This window comes from Herpailurus yagouaroundi, unplaced genomic scaffold (assembly GCF_014898765.1).
Source record: "Herpailurus yagouaroundi ecotype Mexico unplaced genomic scaffold, PumYag 195, whole genome shotgun sequence".
Taxonomy (NCBI): Eukaryota; Metazoa; Chordata; class Mammalia; order Carnivora; family Felidae; genus Herpailurus; species Herpailurus yagouaroundi.
This window is the reverse complement of record NW_024412426.1, coordinates 12,181,747-12,199,908: the sequence shown is the minus strand read 5'-3', so window position 1 is coordinate 12,199,908 and position 18,162 is coordinate 12,181,747. Positions and strand designations below refer to the sequence as shown.

Here is an 18,162-nt window from a genome sequence, read left to right as displayed (position 1 = left end):
TGAAGTTACATTTTTAAATATTAACTGATTGTTTTTCCAGAAATGTTGCATCCCCATCCTCCACACCCCACCCCCACCCCTGCTTCACCATTTCCTTCAGGCAGTCAGCCCGCTGGTATGCATGCCTTGCCTTTGGAAAGGTATGTAGCAAGAGAAAGAAAAAAGTCTCTTGTTTTTTGACTTTCACAATTTTAGGCTCTTAATAGAAGGGGAAGGAGTCATGCCATGGAGAAAAGGACTAGGGTGAGTGAAAGCAAACTGTCTCCATTCTGGAGCTAGAGAATTATCCTCCAGCCTTGGGGGAAAGAGACAGGTGAGGAAAGACTGGAGAGAAGATTCCAAGGCATTATGGGCTTTTCACTTGATGCCTTGGCTCACCTTACACCTCTAGGGCCTGGATACAGGGAAATGCTGTTTTTACTGAGATTGAGTTTCCATAACCCCTCAGAATCATGGCTTGAAATGGAAGTGGAACTATTAGAAAAATAGTCACATGAATTGCATACCTCATGGTCTGAGATGCACCTGCTACAGGAATATAATGTGCTCTTGGAATGAAGAGGAGGCTGGCCTGGCTGGGAAGAATAATCTGAGAAGAGAATGAGAAGTTAGGGCAGGTAAACAAGATGAGACCATAATATGACGGACTTTGATGCTTAGGTTTTAAGCTCCTGTGCTTAAAGCCAAAGCTATCTGGCCTGTAGGATCACCCTGAAGCCTGCCCAGATTTCTAGTACCCATTTCTCAACCTTTCTTTCCACAACTTAAGGACAAGCTAGCACTTTTAGCATACTTCACTAGGACACTAACAAATCCTTGACCCTTTGCTGAAATGTAAACTGAGAGGTCTCATCTCTTTACCATCCAAGAACTTGCCCTTCATTTAACACCTGGTAATACTTACCTGATGTGTTATAGAATTATTTTAGTCAACTATTACCTATCCATAGTCACAAAAGTTAGTTATAAATTAGCCTCTATATTTTTAAGTGGCTGATGTTCTTTTGGTTGATGTCAGATGAATTTTAAGTATTGGTGATCTTATTGGTTGGAAATAAATGAGTCTCATCTTCAAACAAAACATTCATTGTTTTTATATCTTCAAGGGAGTTCTCCCAATATCATTAGCTGGGTTTGGGTAAACCCAAAGATTTATCTGGATATCGTGTGAAAAAAATTCCTATGGTCATTAGTTTGTTAAACTTAATTTTCCAAAATCTACATACAAATGCCAGTACTTAACTAAAAAAAAAAAAAAAAAAAGAAAGAAAAAAGAAAAAAAAATCAATCTGATTTAAAAAGGGGCAAAGGACCTGAATAGACATTCCTCCAAAAAAGATACAAATCGGGAATGCAAGCTGGTGCAGCCACTCTGGAAAACAGTATGGAGGTTCCTCAAAAAACTAAAAATAAAACTACCCTACGACCCAGCAACTGCACTACTAGGCATTTATCCAAGGGATATAGGTGTGCTGTTTCGAAGGGACACAGGCACCCCAATGTTTATAGCAGCACTATCAACAACAGCCAAAGTATGGAAAGAGCCCAAATGTCCATCGATGGATGAATGGATAAAGAAGATGTGGTATATATATACAATGGAGTATTACTCGGCAATCAAAAAGAATGAAATCTTGCCATGTGCAACTATGTGGATGTAACTGGAGGGTATTATGCTAAGTGAAATTAGTCAGAGAAAGACAAAAATCATATTTCACTCATATGAGGACTTTATGAGACAAAACAGATGAACATAAGGGAAGGGAAACAAAAATAATGTAAAACCAGGGAGGGGGACAAAACAGAAGAGACTCATAAATATGGAGAACAAACTGAGAGTTACAGGAGGGGTTGTGGGAGGGGGGATGGGCTAAATGGGTAAGGGGCACTAAGGAATCTACTCCTGAAATCATTGTTGCACTATATACTAATTTGGATGTAAATTTTAAAAAATAAAAAATAAAACAAGTTAAAATTTTAAAAAGCTAAGTAAAAAAAAAAGAGATACAGGGGCGCCTGGGTGGCGCAGTCGGTTAAGCGTCCGACTTCAGCCAGGTCACGATCTCGCGGTCCGTGAGTTCGAGCCCCGCGTCAGGCTCTGGGCTGATGGCTCGGAGCCTGGAGCCTGTTTCCGATTCTGTGTCTCCCTCTCTGCCCCTCCCCCGTTCATGCTCTGTCTCTCTCTGTCCCAAAAATAAATAAACGTTGAAAAAAAAATTAAAAATAAAAAAAAAAGAGATACAAATGGCCACTAAGCAGGTGGAAAGATGTTCAACATCATTAATCATTAGGGAAATGCTTTGGATGTCAAAAACAAAACAAAACAAAACCAAAAACAGAGAAAAAACAACAACAAACAGGAAATAACAAGTATTGACAAGGACATAGAGAAACTGGAATCTGTGTGTGCCCTTAATGGGAATGCAAACTAGTGCAGCCAGTGTAGAAAACAGTGTAGTGGTTTCTCAAAAAATTAAAAACAGAATTACCATATAATCCAGCAATTCCACTTGCAGGTTACCCAAAATAATTAAAGTCAGGAAATTGGTATTTGTATACCCATATGGCAGCATTATTCGAAAGAGCCAAAAGGTGGAAGCAACTCCTAACCATCAACAAATGAATAGATAAGCAAAATATGACATATGCATACAATGGAATATTTTCAGCTTTAAAAAGTAGGGAAGTTCTGACACATGCTACTTCATGGATGGACCTTGAGGAAATTATGCTAAGTGAAATAAGCCAGTCACAAAAACACAAATACTGTGTGAGTTCACTTATATGAGGTATCTCGAGTAGTCAAATTCATGGAGACAGAAAATCATTCGTTGCCAGGGGATGGAGAGAAGCTGAAAAGAGATCTGGAGATGGATGGTGGTGACTTTGAACAACAAAGTGTAAATATTTTTTGTCACTGATCTGTAACCTAAAAAATAGTTAAGATGTTAAAATACACACATACTTCAGACGGCAATTGTTTTATTAGTGAGAATGGTTATGCTTGTAATACTGACAACTGGGTTGCATTTTGAATGGCGGGTTAGTTTCTTTGCTGATTTTTAACATATTGGAATCGTCATTTGGGTATTAATTTTCAAATGTATGTATGTAACAAAGATAAAATCCATTATCATATTTTTTTTAAAAAAGCAATTGCTTAATTTAGACACTGATGTAGGCAGAAAGATTACTTAAGAATTGCAGACACTTACCAAAGATTGCTTCCCCAAATGTTAAACAGATTTTACCACAAGTTCAAACTTACAATGTTCTTCAGTTTAAAAATCAAAGATCTAGATTATCTTCTTGCCTCTGGATTTAATTTGGCATGCTTTATAACATACTGGCTGATCTCAAAAGTGTTACTTTTTATATCTCTCGTAGCAGAATGAGAAAAATACTAACAGATCGGATATACATAGATTTATAACAATGGGCTTGCCTTATAGGACATTAGGTGAGGTGACTTCCATCTCATTACTCTGATCCTACAACTAGTATCCACTTTGAAAAATCCACTTTATCTTTTGTCTTCCCCTCTGTGCATGAAACATTTATTTGGTTTCCTGAAAGTTAAGAACATTATTCTGAGAATTGGCACTTGCTGCCCAAAGTCATTCATTTACCAACTGCAAAGAGAGAAGCTCAGGAAGAAGGCAGGAGGAAGAAACAAAGGAAGGAAGGCTTAACAAAAGAGTTAAACACAATTTTCAAGATAAACTGAGAAAATCCATTTCTTAACTTCTGGCTTTGGTTCTGCAGGGTTTTCTAAAAAAATTTGATGTTTATTTTTGAGAGAGAGACAGACAGAGATGGAGACAGAGACAGTGTGAGCAGGGGATGGGCAGAGAGAGAGGGAGACACAGAATCTGAAGCAGGCTCTAGGCTCTGAGCTGTCAGCACAGACCTCAACACAGGGCTCAAACCCATGAACCAAGGAGATCAAGACCAAGCTGAAGTCAGAGGCTTAACTGACTGAGCCACCCAGGCGCCCCCAGTTTTGCAGTTTTAAAGTCTTTAAAACACTTATGCAGGAGCTAGAAGTTAGATTCAGTGCATTAAGAGGGTAAAGAGAAAGGCAAGAGAAGTTGGCAAAGAAAATGTAAAGCTTAAACAAACAGCGGCCCTTCCATGTTCCTGAAATAAATGGAACACAAGCCAACCCAGAGTCTTGACCAGGCACATTGAGCCAAGGCAAGCATCAAAGCATACTCAGTGTCCTATACTTTCTGTGTACCTCTGATGAGGCCAGAGCACAGTGCTCTCCCCAAAATGATCTTAGATTCATAGCAGCAACACATGCAACCTTCTGTCAACAGAGCCATGAAAATAGCATTGGCCTTCATGTCCACTGGCCATGTCCTCAAAAAAAATCAACGAGAACTAAAAGCAAACAAGCACTGTGCCAAAAAAATTAAGTAACAGACTTTTGACACACTTCATGACTTTACACATTTGACATATTTTTAAGAAAGAAATCTATGCTTATTCATGAAAAATTTGTTCTTAACAATAAGAGATAAATTTAAAAAAAAAACCTGGTATATTCATTTCACAGAATATTTACAATATTTAAAAGACATAATGACATAGAAAGTTTTTAATGTCAAAGACTGTACAAACTGATGAAAAATATTAAATTACGTATTTTTCAAAAGGTAAAATGACTATGAAATAAAGAAACACTTGTTGAAGATTTTATTCAATTTGTTATCAATCATTAAATGAGGGAAGCAGGCAAATGTCTCAACCAATTCAAAGAGGACATTAAGGAGCCACAAATTTACATGGAATAAATGAATACTGAAATAAATTACAAATGGACACAAGACTGGCTTTTTCCTGGTGATGGGCGTCTGGGGTGGGTATCTTTCCAGCGTGCACAGGTCATTTGCAAGTCTATAGACAAGGATTATTTGCATAATTAACTTGTCCATTATCCACAAAGTACAGAGTGGAAAAACAGCCCTAATCAAAGACAAAAGCTCATTTCCCTAAAGTAGTATTTCTCAGTTTTTTTTTATTACTTTCCAAAGCAGACTTTTCAGACATTTTTACCTCATCCTCTCCCTACTACCAAACTAAATATCAAAGAATAAGATTTTGTTGAGTAAAACTGAACTTTTGAAAGCCACAAACCATTCTAATAACTAGGAATTTTTTCCATCCATAAAGAACCAATTTTTGCCTTGTTGGAGCAATTGAGAGCCCTTGCCTTATAGGACAGACAATCCCCAGAGGTCCAGTATTCCTGAAAGGATATCTAGCAATCTCTTTGGGATGCCATGTTGTAAAACCACTATATGAAATATAGCTGCTACATGTATATATTATTATACACATACATTATCATACATATTATATATATATGAGCTTAAACAATAGTTTGTACAGGGGTCAGCAAACTATAGCCTATAGGCCAAATCTAACTTGCCTATTTTTATAAGTAAAGTTTTATTGGAACACAAGCACATGCATCATTTACAGATTGTCTTGTCTTCTTTGACTATGACTACTTTCACTCCACAAATGCAGAATCCAGTGGTTACGACACAGACTGTAAGGCCAGAAGGGCCTCAAATATTTACTATTTGTCTGTTTACAGAAAAAGTTGGCCACCTCTGGTTTAATGCTAAGCTGCTTATAGTAATTATCTCTGGTTAACAGGATAATGAACTATTTTTTCTTTAAAAAATAATCTATATTTCCTAGAAAGGTTTTACTTGCTGGTAGAACAAAAACTTCTAAAAATTATTTATTACACATAGATTGTGTACAAAGCACTTCAGGAATGAAAAAATAAGACATGGTTCCTGCCTTTTAAAAAGCTTCTAATCTAACGTTGCTGAGGTAAATCGGTTGTGTCTGCTGTCAGAGGGCTGTTGTATATAGTTACTGAAATCGGATAAAAACAGAAGTAGACAGGGACAGCTAGAGGGGGAAAAGGTATTATTAGTAAACATGAACTGGGCCAATGTAAATTTTAGGTTAAATTTTGGCCTTTGAAGACTTAAATATTAAGGGAAAAGCGTATTTAATAGTTCATCATGATGGAAGTATTTACTTCAAACGGTTGTAAGAATAAAGTTGGAAATGTGCTTGCTATAAACATTATCTTTCCATGCAAACTTTATACTCACTGAGGTCGTAAAATTTAAAGTTATTCTAAAAGCCACCGTGAGAATATATACAATATTTCAGGACTTAAGCTGCCGTGATTCACATAAATCTCTAAACTATTCCTATCCAGGTTTCAAGATATTGTAACTTAACAGAGCAAGTCAAGTGAATATGTGGTATTCCATTCAGTTCATCCTTTCCAGCTCCCAGGAACTTCCTTTTCCAAGGACCCTATCCTTGAAAGTTCTTTCTAAAACCTGAATGTTAACATTGTAGTTCCCTCAGAGGCTGTTTGTCATAATATAGGACTCTTGGGTACCTACAACCAGACCCAGGCAAACGATCTGCACACTGCTCAATTCCAAGTATTGGAGACTAGGGGCCCCCCAATCCCATATATTTACTGAATAAGACCTTTACCTATTTGTAGGATAAACAGGTAACTTAATGAGTCTCTTAGAAAATTCAAAATGAAATTTTCTGTTCAAAATTTTCCAAGAAGTAACTCTATAGTTACTAACATTAAATTCAATTCAATAGTCATGTAAACACCTAACATCAGCCTTTCCCAATCATGTTATCATAGCATTATTGCGTTCCAATCCATCATGAGGTGTGTCTCCAGTAATCTGTCACTAATAAAGGTTAAAGTACTAAAGCTTGCAAATTATTTACTTTTTTCAGAAATTAAAACTGATCGAAGGTTATCTCTATAATAACCATCTCACTCACCTGCCTTTCAATATGTTGAAGAAGACATTAAGGCCAGCAACGTGGACACTCCCATAGGAGGTGTTCAGCTTGTGAACAACATCTGCCATTTATCTGTACCATGCTGTAAAAATGGGCTTTAAACTTGTAGACAAAGGGAGAGAATCAATGGGGAAAGAGAAAAAAGGAGGAGGAGAATATAGAGGGGGATTGAGGGCAGTGGGAAGGATGGGAAGAAAAACAACTTGAGGAATGAGAAAGGAGGAGGGCCCCCAGGACAAAAGAATGATCAGGAAACCAAGGGAGCAAAGTCTCAAAAAGGGGGTGTGGTGGGCAGTGTCAATTGCTGCTGAGAAATTAAGTAACACGAGTGATGTGAGGCAATTCAATGTCCCTGGAGACCTGAGTAGGGGCAGAAAGCTGACATTAGAACCTGAACTGAAGAGTTAAAAGAGAGGAAATAGAGCATCTATAGACTCTTCCTTACTGAAGCCTGGCTTTGCAGGGAAAGAGCAAGATAGGATGATGGTAGCTAGAGAGAACACTGAACAGAGGCAGACGTTTTTAAGGATTGGAGAGACCTGAGCATGTGTGTAGGCTCCAAACAATAAACAGGGATAAGTTGAAAATATCATGTAGAGAAGAAATAATTACTAGAACAAGGTTCTATTCCCAGAAAGGACAGAATGAGATAGGATCATGAACAAGGATTGGTCTTGAACAGATAAAGGCACACTTTTCCCTCATAAACTGAAAGTCAGGAGGTCACAGTGAGTTCATTTAGAGGTCAAATTTTTGTGAAACAAAAAGCTAAGGCTCACAGCCTCCAGATCTGCTTTGTCAGTACAGGAAGGACACAGTCATCAGGAGAGAGGGAAGGGGCCAGGGTGGAACCTGGATAGCAGTAGTAGAAAGTAGATGAGGGGGATGAACAGAAACAGGTAAAATTACTGCTGGGGAGGAAGGGGTGGGCTCCCGAGTCCCCTGATTGACAGGAGAGAACCAGAAAGAAAAAAGAATCACAAGCACAATCCTAGGGAATGTACACATTTTCCAGAAGAAAGGGAGGAGGCCCCAGCAAAGACATCTGAGAGATAATGGACAGAGTAGTGGGAGGAAAACTACATTGCTGTAGAAGCCATGGTAAGGAGCATTTAAAAGAAAGACCAAACAGGAAAAGATGAAGTTGATCAATGGAAGCCAAAACTACAAACAGCTTTGGATGATAAATTAAAAAAAAAAAGAGCCATGGGGTGCCTGGCTGGCTCAGTCCAACTGGATGGTTAAGCATCTGACTCTTGGTTTTGGCTCAGGTCATGATCCCACAGTTAGTGATATTGAGCCCTGAGTTGGGCTCTGTGCTGACAGCATGGCGCCTGCTTGGGATTCTCTCTCTCCCTCTCAAAATAAATAACCATTTTAAAAAAAAGAAAATCCACTAGATTTGGCAACAAGAAACTCACTAATAGCAGAGAGATTTTCTATAATGGTAAAGATTAAATGTGATTTCATGGAGTAGTAATAAAGACTTGAAGGCAGCTGTAGGAACACTTTTACCTTTCAAGAATTTTAGAAATTAATAAAGTGTGAGATTAATAAAGTTTGAGGAGATGGTGGTGTTTGGGGTATTTTTTTATATGAGAGAAAACTGAACATATATGTATGCCTGTATGTGTATACGTTTGTGTGTGTGTGTGTGTGTGTGTGTGTGTGTGTGTGTGTGTGTGTGTGTGTTCTGGGTACTACTGTAACTCAACAACTCCACTACTTAATAGGATCATTACAGGAATTAAATGAAAGCATGTTATGAACTGAAAAGTACCATAGTAATATTAGGTGTTTTCTCATTATACACAAATTCTGATTTTTTTAAATGTAAGACACATCCTTATGTTTCTGGCCATTGAAAATTCCATTCATGTTTTATATGAGTGTAGTCATGAATCAATGAACTTTATCTTCAGGGCTCTCTCCTTGTAGCTCCTAGAATTCTTGACAGCTCTGTAACGTGAAATCTCCAGACAAACTGAAACCAACAGTTGCCATCTTAGAAGTTGAAAGGACAAAAATGGAAAACTATGTTAAACTGATTTCTGTGGTTCTCGTACACCTGCAGGTTATAGGGACAAAATACTGACTCTGGGGATTAGCTTGAGTTTTCTTTCTACTTTGGGATCTGTTGTTAATTTAGTGAAACACATATTTCTGCCAGGCAAGACCCAGGTAAGGCTTAGGTCAAGTTATAAACCAAGCCTTTTATCATATCTGACAGCAGGAAAAACCATGTCTGAAAAATGTCATCATCAGAAAAAAAATTGTATGTTTTGCTTTGGGGTCTTTGGCTTGAGGTCTGCCTCCTATTTTAAAACCACAAAGGAGCCAAAAAGTTTGTCACTAAAGGTTAGTAATTAAATTGTGTGTGGGAAAAAATAAATAAAATCCAGTAATGAGATTACATTACACTGTATGATTTTGTCTGAATATTTTTGTGAGAGCGGATTCTCAAACCCTTGGTATGAAATCAGTGGGCCTTTGGAACAGAACAATCTTCCTATTTTGCTGCTGTTTTATATATTTGAGAGAAAGTAATTGAACCTATACTTCCTCATGTATAAAATGGAAATAATAAGAATTATCTTATAAATCTGAACATTCACACCCTTGTTGGACACGGTAGGCAATGAACATTTTATCCCCGTCTGCATGGAGTTTGGGAAATTCAAAAGGCAGTATTACTAGGATAGCACTGAACAACTTTGGCACTCAGACTTTAGCTATGGATTTGAAACAGAGAATCTGTGTAAAATCTAATTACAACCCAGGCCATGAAAAGATAAGACGGGACTTACAACAGACTCAATGTTAATCACATTAAGGAAAATGGAGACAAAATGGAAGTTGAAAGATGTGAATGTTACTTTAATACATATTATCACTCTGAAAATACTTTGTGTTTTATAAATTTTGGAAGGGTTTTTCTAAATATTTTTAAATTAATTTAAATAGTTCATGTCTCTTTACACCTTTTAGTACAAATCAACATATAGCTTATTAAGTCTGTATTTTAGGGAGCACAAAGAAAAATAACTTTATGTAAACCCATATTAGTTTAAGTGAGGCTGCTTCAAATTGGAAGACTTACATAAAACTATCAAATGTAATATTTGGCTATCACAAATTCTCTCACGTCTAGTGATTTCTTGGGCTGTCACACATCTACTCTGAGTGTAAAGATGCTTAGTCAGGAACAAGGACAACCTTCTATGCCAATCTTACATGAGCAGCCAACTGGCAGCAAATCTTCCAACCCATCATATGCTGCTGTCTGCTAAAGACCTGAACAGTGAGGTGAGCTCCTGGAAGAGCAATGAGTCACAGGCAATACCTGCCACATGCATTATCCTCAAGGTAAATGCATGTCATGAGACAAGGCCCTGGAGACCTAAAATAGTCTGAGCCTGTCACTTAGTACCCAAAGTAATTACTCAAGAAATAGCTCTTTCTAAGGGGACAAATTACCCCATCAGCATAAAATGACACTCTTGTGAGACTGTTGGATAATGTCTTTAAAAAAAAAATTCTGGGGCACCTGGGTGGTTCAGTTGGTTAAGTGTCCAACTTCAGCTCAGGTCATGATCTCATGGCTCGTGAGTTCGAGCTCCGCATCAGGCTCTGTGCTGACAGCTCGGAGCCTGGAGCCTGCTTCGGATTCTGTGTCTCCCTCTTTCTCTGCCCCTCCCCCACTCACACTCTGTCTCTGTCTCAAAAATAAATAAACATTAAAAAATTTTTTAATAGATAAACATTTAGGTTTATATACACAATGGAATACTACGTGGCAATGAGAAAAAATGAAATATGGCCTTTTGTAGCAACGTGGATGGAACTGGAGAGTGTGATGCTAAGTGAAATAAGCCATACAGAGAAAGACAGATACCATATGGTTTCACTCTTATGTGGATCCTGAGAAACTTAACAGGAACCCATGGGGGAGGGGAAGGAAAAAAAAAAAAAAAGAGGTTAGAGTGGGAGAGAGCCAAAGCATAAGAGACTGTTGAGAACTGAGAGCAAACTGAGGGTTGATGGGGGGTGGGAGGGAGGAGAGGGTGGGTGATGGGTATTGAGGAGGGCACCTTTTGGGATGAGCACTGGGTGTTGTATGGAAACCAATTTGACAATAAATTTCATATATAAATAAAAAAAAAAGATAAACATTTAAAATTTGTTTTAATTTCCTGGTGGTCACCTTGACATGAAAATGATACATTAAAATCACACCAGTAAAGGGAGGTCAAGAATGGTTTTCTAAAATCTCTTCTCAGTTCCAATCTAGGTTTGAAGTCAATCCCACAGAAGGATCCCAGTAGAAACTGGTCAAGAGAATCCATAGGAATCAACTTCCCAGGAAACTAAAAAGTAAGTACCTTAGAAAGACAAGATGGCAGGGTTTTCATGGGAAGAGGCCAGATGAAGAAGCCCCACAGACCAGGTTCTCATGCACATGCCTGCTGAAGAGACACATCCTGTTGCAGAGCACGTGAAAGGAATGACTGAACACAAAACGTTAAACATAGGTCAGGATTAACTAAAGCCCAAGTTTGCCAGGTGTATTAGTTTCCTAGAACTGACATAACAAATTACCACAAACAGGTTTAAAATAGCATAAATGCATTACATAACAGCTCTGAAAGACAGAAGTCTGAAATTAAAATGTCATCAGGGTTGGTTTCTTCTAGATGTCCTGAGGGAGAATCTGTTCTGTTTCCCTCTTAGCCCCTAGAGGTTGCAATAGTCCTTGATGTTCCTAGGACTGGAGATGTATCACTCCAATCTCTTCCCCTACTGTCACATGGTGTTCTCTCCCCATCTGCGTCCAAATTTCCCTCTTCTTAGAAGGACACCAATCACTGAATTAGGTTCCATTCTAATAAAGTATGACCTCATCTTAACTTGATTACATCTGAAAAAAACCCTTTCTAAATATTACATTCACAGATACTGGGGGTAAGGACTTGAACATACCTTTTTAAGAGACACAACTCAGCCCACGTCACCAGGTCTTTCAGAAGCAACCTGGCCATCTATTACCAATATGGTCTGGGACCTTGTGGCACAATGTAAAGAATTAGTATGTTTAAAAGCTCAAAGCAACCTTCAAAATCACCAAACCCAACTATCTTACTTTATAGATGATTAACATGTTTCTTTTTTTTTAACGTTTTTATTTTTGAGAGAGAGAGAGAGAGAGAGAGAGAGAGAGAGACAGAGCACAAGCGGGGGAGGGGCAGAGAGAGAGGGAGACACAGAATCTGAAGCAGACTCCAGGCTCTGAACTGTCAGCACAGAGCCCAACGTGGGGCTTGAACTCACAAACCGTAAGATCATGACCTGAGCCAAAGTCGGATGCTTAACTGACTGAACCACCCCGGCACCCCAGATGATTAACATCTTTCTAAAGCAGCAATTTACAACCAACTGTAATTTTCAGACCCAGGGTACAATCCAGTTGTGAAGTTTGAGGCAGTAAACTGTTATTAATAAAAAGCACTAAGCAGTAAACGTGATTCACTTTTCTTATATACAAGGATAGATTAAAGGCTGTGCCCATAATAATCTCACCCAAATTCACTTGCACTTCCTTCCTAGGAGAGAAGGTGGAGGGAGAAGGTACGGCTATAGCTAGAGGCTGTAGTCGTCCATAACCCATAACCCATCAAATCTCTGCCTCCAAGGAAGTATGTGGAGCATGAGAATGTCATTCAGATGTGTAGCCCAGTACAAAGAAGGTTAAAGACCTCCATCCTATGGAGCTACTTCACCAGGTAAAGATTGAGTGATACACTTGTGCACTTCCCAGTTTCTAGGCACACACAGAATTGCAGCAGAGGGTTTTGAGGGCAATTTTACCCCACCCTTTGAGTGGTCTTTATATATTATATTTCCTCTCTTACAGGTAGCAATCCCTGAGCCTGCTGCAAAAAGTAGAGAAATGGGGGAAGCAAGAGAAAGGAGATTTTGAGAGAAATACACAAACAGCAGAGTACAACCTCAAGCCAGGAGGCTTAGCCAGGGCTGGCTGCAAAGGGGGGCAAAGAAAGTGTATAAAGGTAGAATCAGAGGGAAATCTTTCCCATGTGTTACTGAAGACCTATCTAGACACAAAATTATTGTCTTCAGTCCTCTCCCTTCCAGCAGGAGGATAAGAAAGGAGTGTAAGTTAGAAAGAGAGGGGGAGAGGACAAGAGAGACACGAGTATGTATTGGATGCCTACCGTAGACCAAGAAACTTGTTAGATACAGAAAATACGTCTCATTGCATCTTCACATTCTAAAGCATTACGTGTTATTCTCATTTCACAGATAAGGAAACTGAGGACCAATGTGTCTGAATACTTTGCCCATTGCCTCAGGGCTCATCCCTGATGGAACTATGATGAAATCTAGAAATCTCTGATCCAAGGCAGCTGTTTCCAAGAAGTGGAAAGGAAGAGGGTCAAAGTCTTCATTTAAGGTTGTTTCTTGGAAACAGAAAATTTACATACTTTTGTATGTAAACATTTCTTGAGAGTAAAAAACAGAATAGATGAAAAAATGTGATGTGGATACTGCTTTTGATTAGCGTCTCGAATCTCTGTATAAGTAGCCAACAGAAAAGAAAAATGAAGAAAACTAGATAGATTAGTTTACTGGGGAGTAGGAATCTGAAAAACCATATGGGGCTTCACAGAATTTCAAGACTAAACAGTTTTAAAGTAGCATAACCAGGTAAGTGATGCATTTTTTATTTTCACATTTCACTTTTATCCATCTTAAAATCAAGGCTACAGAGTCCTGATCCCAGCTGAAAACAGGGTCTGAGCTTTCAGCCGGAATGACCGTGATGTTACATCTTCTACACAGCACTGGCACACATAGAGTGTCTGTCCATTTCAAACTACAGGGCCCACAGTATTTTGCCACAGCATTATTCCCAAAGGACAGAAGATGGCTTAGAGGATCACTAAAGGTTCAGTCTGCAAAGTATGGACAACCGTAAATAGAAAAGAAAAACAATCCCATCTGTTATACTTGTTTTAGGGTGGGCCATCTGATTGGAGATGAATAGCTGTGTAGGTACAGTCCAAGTTTACTGGGTATAATGAAATCACCCTAAATAAAGCCATTTCTTCTGCTGTGACAGTTGTCATAAATACCTGATTAGAACGTAAGAAAAGTCTTTTTCAAAGTTGGCTTCCTTCAATGGGGTTGTTTGTTAAGGGTATTCTGATTATTATTAGTTCCTGTCATAAATCCTAACTGATGATTGATGCTGATAATTTGCTAATACTGATTTTCCTAAAAGTCCTAAATTGTGAATCTCATCAATCTAATCAATCCCCTGACTGTAGACCTGACTGCAATAAACTCACCCATAACAGATGACAAGCATGTCCCTAGGCCAGTGCACCAATGACATGACCAGCATTTCCCTGCCTTCGCTGTCATGAAGTTATTTCTCACCTAAACCCGTGCAAAGGGGCAAGTCATCCTTTGTCTTCTTTTCAGTTAATCTCCACCTCAGTGGCCACTCCCATTCTAGTCACCTATGCATTCATGGCTAATCTTGGGTCTCAGACTTTTATTTAAAACTGTCTAGGTGCACATCTCTACACGGCAGTTCCACAAGCATCTCAGAAGAGTATAGCAGGGTGGTTGGGGGCACATCCCCTAGACAGCCAGATCCGTTGGGATTTGGGTCCCAGCTCTGTCTATTGCTTGTAATGAAACTTCAGTTGCTAACTCCTCTCTAAGCTTCTATTCCCACATGTACAGGGAGTATCTACTTCATTAGGTGGTTCTGAGGATTAATTTACAAAATATTCACACAGTACCTGGTTCACGGTAAGTGCTCCACAAATAAACATTATAAAATATAAAACTGAACTCATCATCTCCACCTATAAATCTGTGTCTTTCACTCAGTCTCATCCTCCTAAATTCATTCTCTCCATCTCTATTATTCCTATGGGTCACTTAGTTCCATTCATTTCTGTTCTTCTATCTTCTCTTTTAAATACTTTGTCTATATCAATTTAGATTCACAGCAAAATTGAGAGGGAGGTACAGAGAGTTCCCATATACTCCCTGACCTTACACATGCACAGCATGCCCCATTATCAACATCCCCAAAATAGTACATTTGTTACCACTGGTGAACCTATACTGACATACCATAATCACTCAAGTCAATAGTTTACACCAGGGTTCACTCTTGTTTCTGTACATTCTATGTGTTTGGACAAATGAATAAAGACATGTATCTATCATTACAGTATAGAATATTTTCACTGCCCTAAAAGTGCTCGGTGCTTCACCTATTCATCCCTTCCTCTAGGAACCATTGATCTTTTTACTGTCTCCATAGTTTTGTCTTTTCCAGAATGCCATAAGTTGGAACCATACAGTATGTAGCCTTTTCAGATTGTCTACTTTCACTTAGTAATATACATTTAAACTTCCTTCATGTTTTTTCATGGATTAATAGCTCATTTCTTTTTCACACTAAATAATATTCCACTGTCTGGATGTACCACAGTTTATTTATCCATTCACTCACTGAAGGACATCTTGGTTACTTTCAAGTTTTAGCAATTAATGAATGGTGCTATAAATATCCATGTGCAGGTTTCTGTGTGGACATGTTTTCATCTCCTTTGGGTAAATACCAATGAATGTGACTGGTAGATCATATGGGAAGAGTATGTTTATATTTATAAGAAACTGCCAAATTGTCTTCCAAAGTGTCTACACCATTTTGTATCCCTACCAGCAACGAAGGAGAGTTCCTGCTTCTCCATATCCTCCTTAGCAATGGGGATTGTCAGTGTTTCAAATTTTGGCCATTCTGATAGATGTGTACTGGTATCTCTTTGCTGCCTTAATTTGCATTTCCCTGATGACAAGTGACATGGAACATCTTTTCATATGCTTATTTGCTATCTGTATATCTTCTTTGAGGTGTCATTTAAGGTCTATGGCCCATTTTTTAATGGGTTGTTTGTTTTCTCAATGTTCAGTCTTAAGAGTTCTTTGTACATTTGGGGTAACAGTTCTTTATCAAATGTGTCTTTTGCAAATATTTTCTCCCTGTCTGTGACTTGTCTCGTCATTCTCTTGATTTTCTTCTTTTTGTATAATATAGAAAAATAATTATATGAAATTACAATTTTTTCCTGAAATAAAGTTTGCAAATTGAACAGTGTAACAGAGGAAAGACCTATTTGTAATAAAAGTTGAAGTATAAAACAAGATATATTGTCTAAGGGTTTAACTGCTGTAATTTGAAGCCTCAACTATAGAAAAGTAAAAAAACTAAAGACTTTATTTCATTTTAGTTATAAGAAAAATTATCATAATTTTTTTAATACCTTGAGAAACATTCTCCCTAATGCCCTAGACATGGCCAGTGCCAAATTGTATAATGCATCATATGGCTTTGGAAGGGGTACTTAGGTAAAGTGTTCTGTGTAAATAGCAGTGTTGGAAGAATAGAACAAAACAAAAAGCCATGGGAAAAAGATAAAGAACAATCTGTACCTTTGTCCTGCCCACATAAGCTCTGTGGCAAAGTAGCTAAAGGCATCTTTTCTAGAGCCAGTCCTCACTCAGCCTCAAGGCAGAACAAGTTACTTCTCTGTGCCTGGGTTTCCTCATCTATAAAATGAGGACAATAATAGTTAACTAGGGTTGTTTTGAGGGTGCAGTTAATAGGTAGAAAGCACTTAGAAGAGTTCCTGGTGCATAGTAAACACTCAATAATAATTAGCAATTACTTTTACAGTGCTGTTTGTGAGGATCAAATGAAACATTTTTAATCTTTGAAAGCTATACAAATTGATATTGTATGTCGATAATAAAGAAGAAAATAATATCTTCTTTAAATCAGGTTATTTGATACTTGACAAGAAATTATGGGGCTCTTCTAAGATATTTGAGTTTAAACTCAGCTATAAAAATAAATACTGCTTTTTGAAATTCATGTAACAGCATTTTTTAATGTTTTATATCACATAACACATTATATTAGTCATGGTTTGTATAGACTCATTATTTTGGAATCTTGAAATCTTTCTAAATGCTCTCTAAATTCATCATATTTGAGTTAAAAAACAAATCACATTAGATTAGTAAGAAGAATCCAGGGTTCAATCAAAACCCTAGAGGAGAAAGCAGGAAAAAAACTTCTCTGACCTCAGCTGCAGGAATTTCTTATTCGACATATCTCCAAAGGCAAGGGAATTAAAAGCAAAAATGAACTATTGGGACCTCATGAAGATAAAAAGCTTCTGCACTGCAAAGGAAACAATCAACAAAACTAAAAGGCAACCGAGGGAATGGGAAAAGATATTTGCAAATGACATATCGGACAAAGGGCTAGTATCCAAATCTATAAAGAACTCACCAAACTCCACACCCGAAGAACAAATAATCCTGTGAAGAAATGGGCAGAAGACATAAATAGACACTTTTCTAAAGAAGACATACAGATGGCCAACAGGCACATGAAAAGATGCTCAATGTCACTCCTCGTCAGGGAAATACAAATCAAAACCACACTGAGATACCATCTCACGCCGGTCAGAGTGGCTAAAATGAGCAAATCAGGAGACTATAAATGCTGGAGAGGATGTGGAGAAAGGGGAACCCTCTTGCACTGTTGGTGGGAATGCAAACTGGTGCAGCTGTTCTGGAAAACAGTATGGAGGTTCCTCAAAAAATTAAAAATAGATTCTACCCTATGACCCAGCATTAGCCCTGCTAGGAATTTATTTACCCAAGGGATACAGGAGTACTGATGCATAGGGTCACTTGTACCCCAATATTTATAGCAGCACTTTCAACAATAGCCAAATTATGGAAAAAGCCTAAATGTTCATCAACTGACAAATGGATAAAGAAGCTGTGATTTATATATACAATGGAATACTACTTGGCAATGAGAAAGAATGAAATCTGGCCATTTGTAGCAATGTGGTTGGAACTGGAGAGTATTATGCTAAGTGAAATAAGTCAGGCAGAGAAAGACAGATACCATATGTTTTCACTCATATGCGGATCCTGAGAAACTTAACAGAAGACCATGGGGGAGGGGAGGGGGGAAAAAAGTTACAGAGAGGGAAGGAGGCAAACCATAAGAGACTCTTAAATACTGAGAACAAACTGAGAGTTGATGGGGGTGGGGGAGAGGAAAAAGTGGGTGATGGGCATTGAGGAGGGCACCTGTTGGGATGAGCACTGGGTGTTGTATGGAAACCAACTTGACAGTAAATTTTACATATATATATGTAA

General features: G+C 38.2%; 2 long non-coding RNA genes across 6 annotated transcripts in view; one reads left to right on the top strand and one right to left on the bottom strand.

Moving 5' to 3' along the window:
- Positions 1 to 8,076, bottom strand: part of LOC121011848 (uncharacterized) — a 145,956-nt gene extending 137,880 nt beyond the window's left edge. For all 4 annotated transcript variants that reach the window (XR_005781800.1, XR_005781799.1, XR_005781802.1 and 1 more), the window contains exons 1-2: positions 6,856 to 8,076; positions 507 to 589 (exon numbers count right to left, since the gene is read on the bottom strand). This is a non-coding gene — a long non-coding RNA (uncharacterized LOC121011848). The remainder of the gene's footprint in view (positions 1 to 506; positions 590 to 6,855) is intronic.
- LOC121011850 (uncharacterized) overlaps positions 1 to 13,718 on the top strand; it is a 46,971-nt gene extending 33,253 nt beyond the window's left edge. Inside the window, exons 3-5 of one of the 2 annotated variants that reach the window (XR_005781803.1) lie at positions 2,839 to 2,900; positions 11,157 to 11,250; positions 12,788 to 13,718. This is a non-coding gene — a long non-coding RNA (uncharacterized LOC121011850). The remainder of the gene's footprint in view (positions 1 to 2,838; positions 2,901 to 11,156; positions 11,251 to 12,787) is intronic. The other variant, XR_005781804.1, reaches the window with a different exon arrangement.
- Positions 13,719 to 18,162: the final 4,444 nt, after the last annotated feature.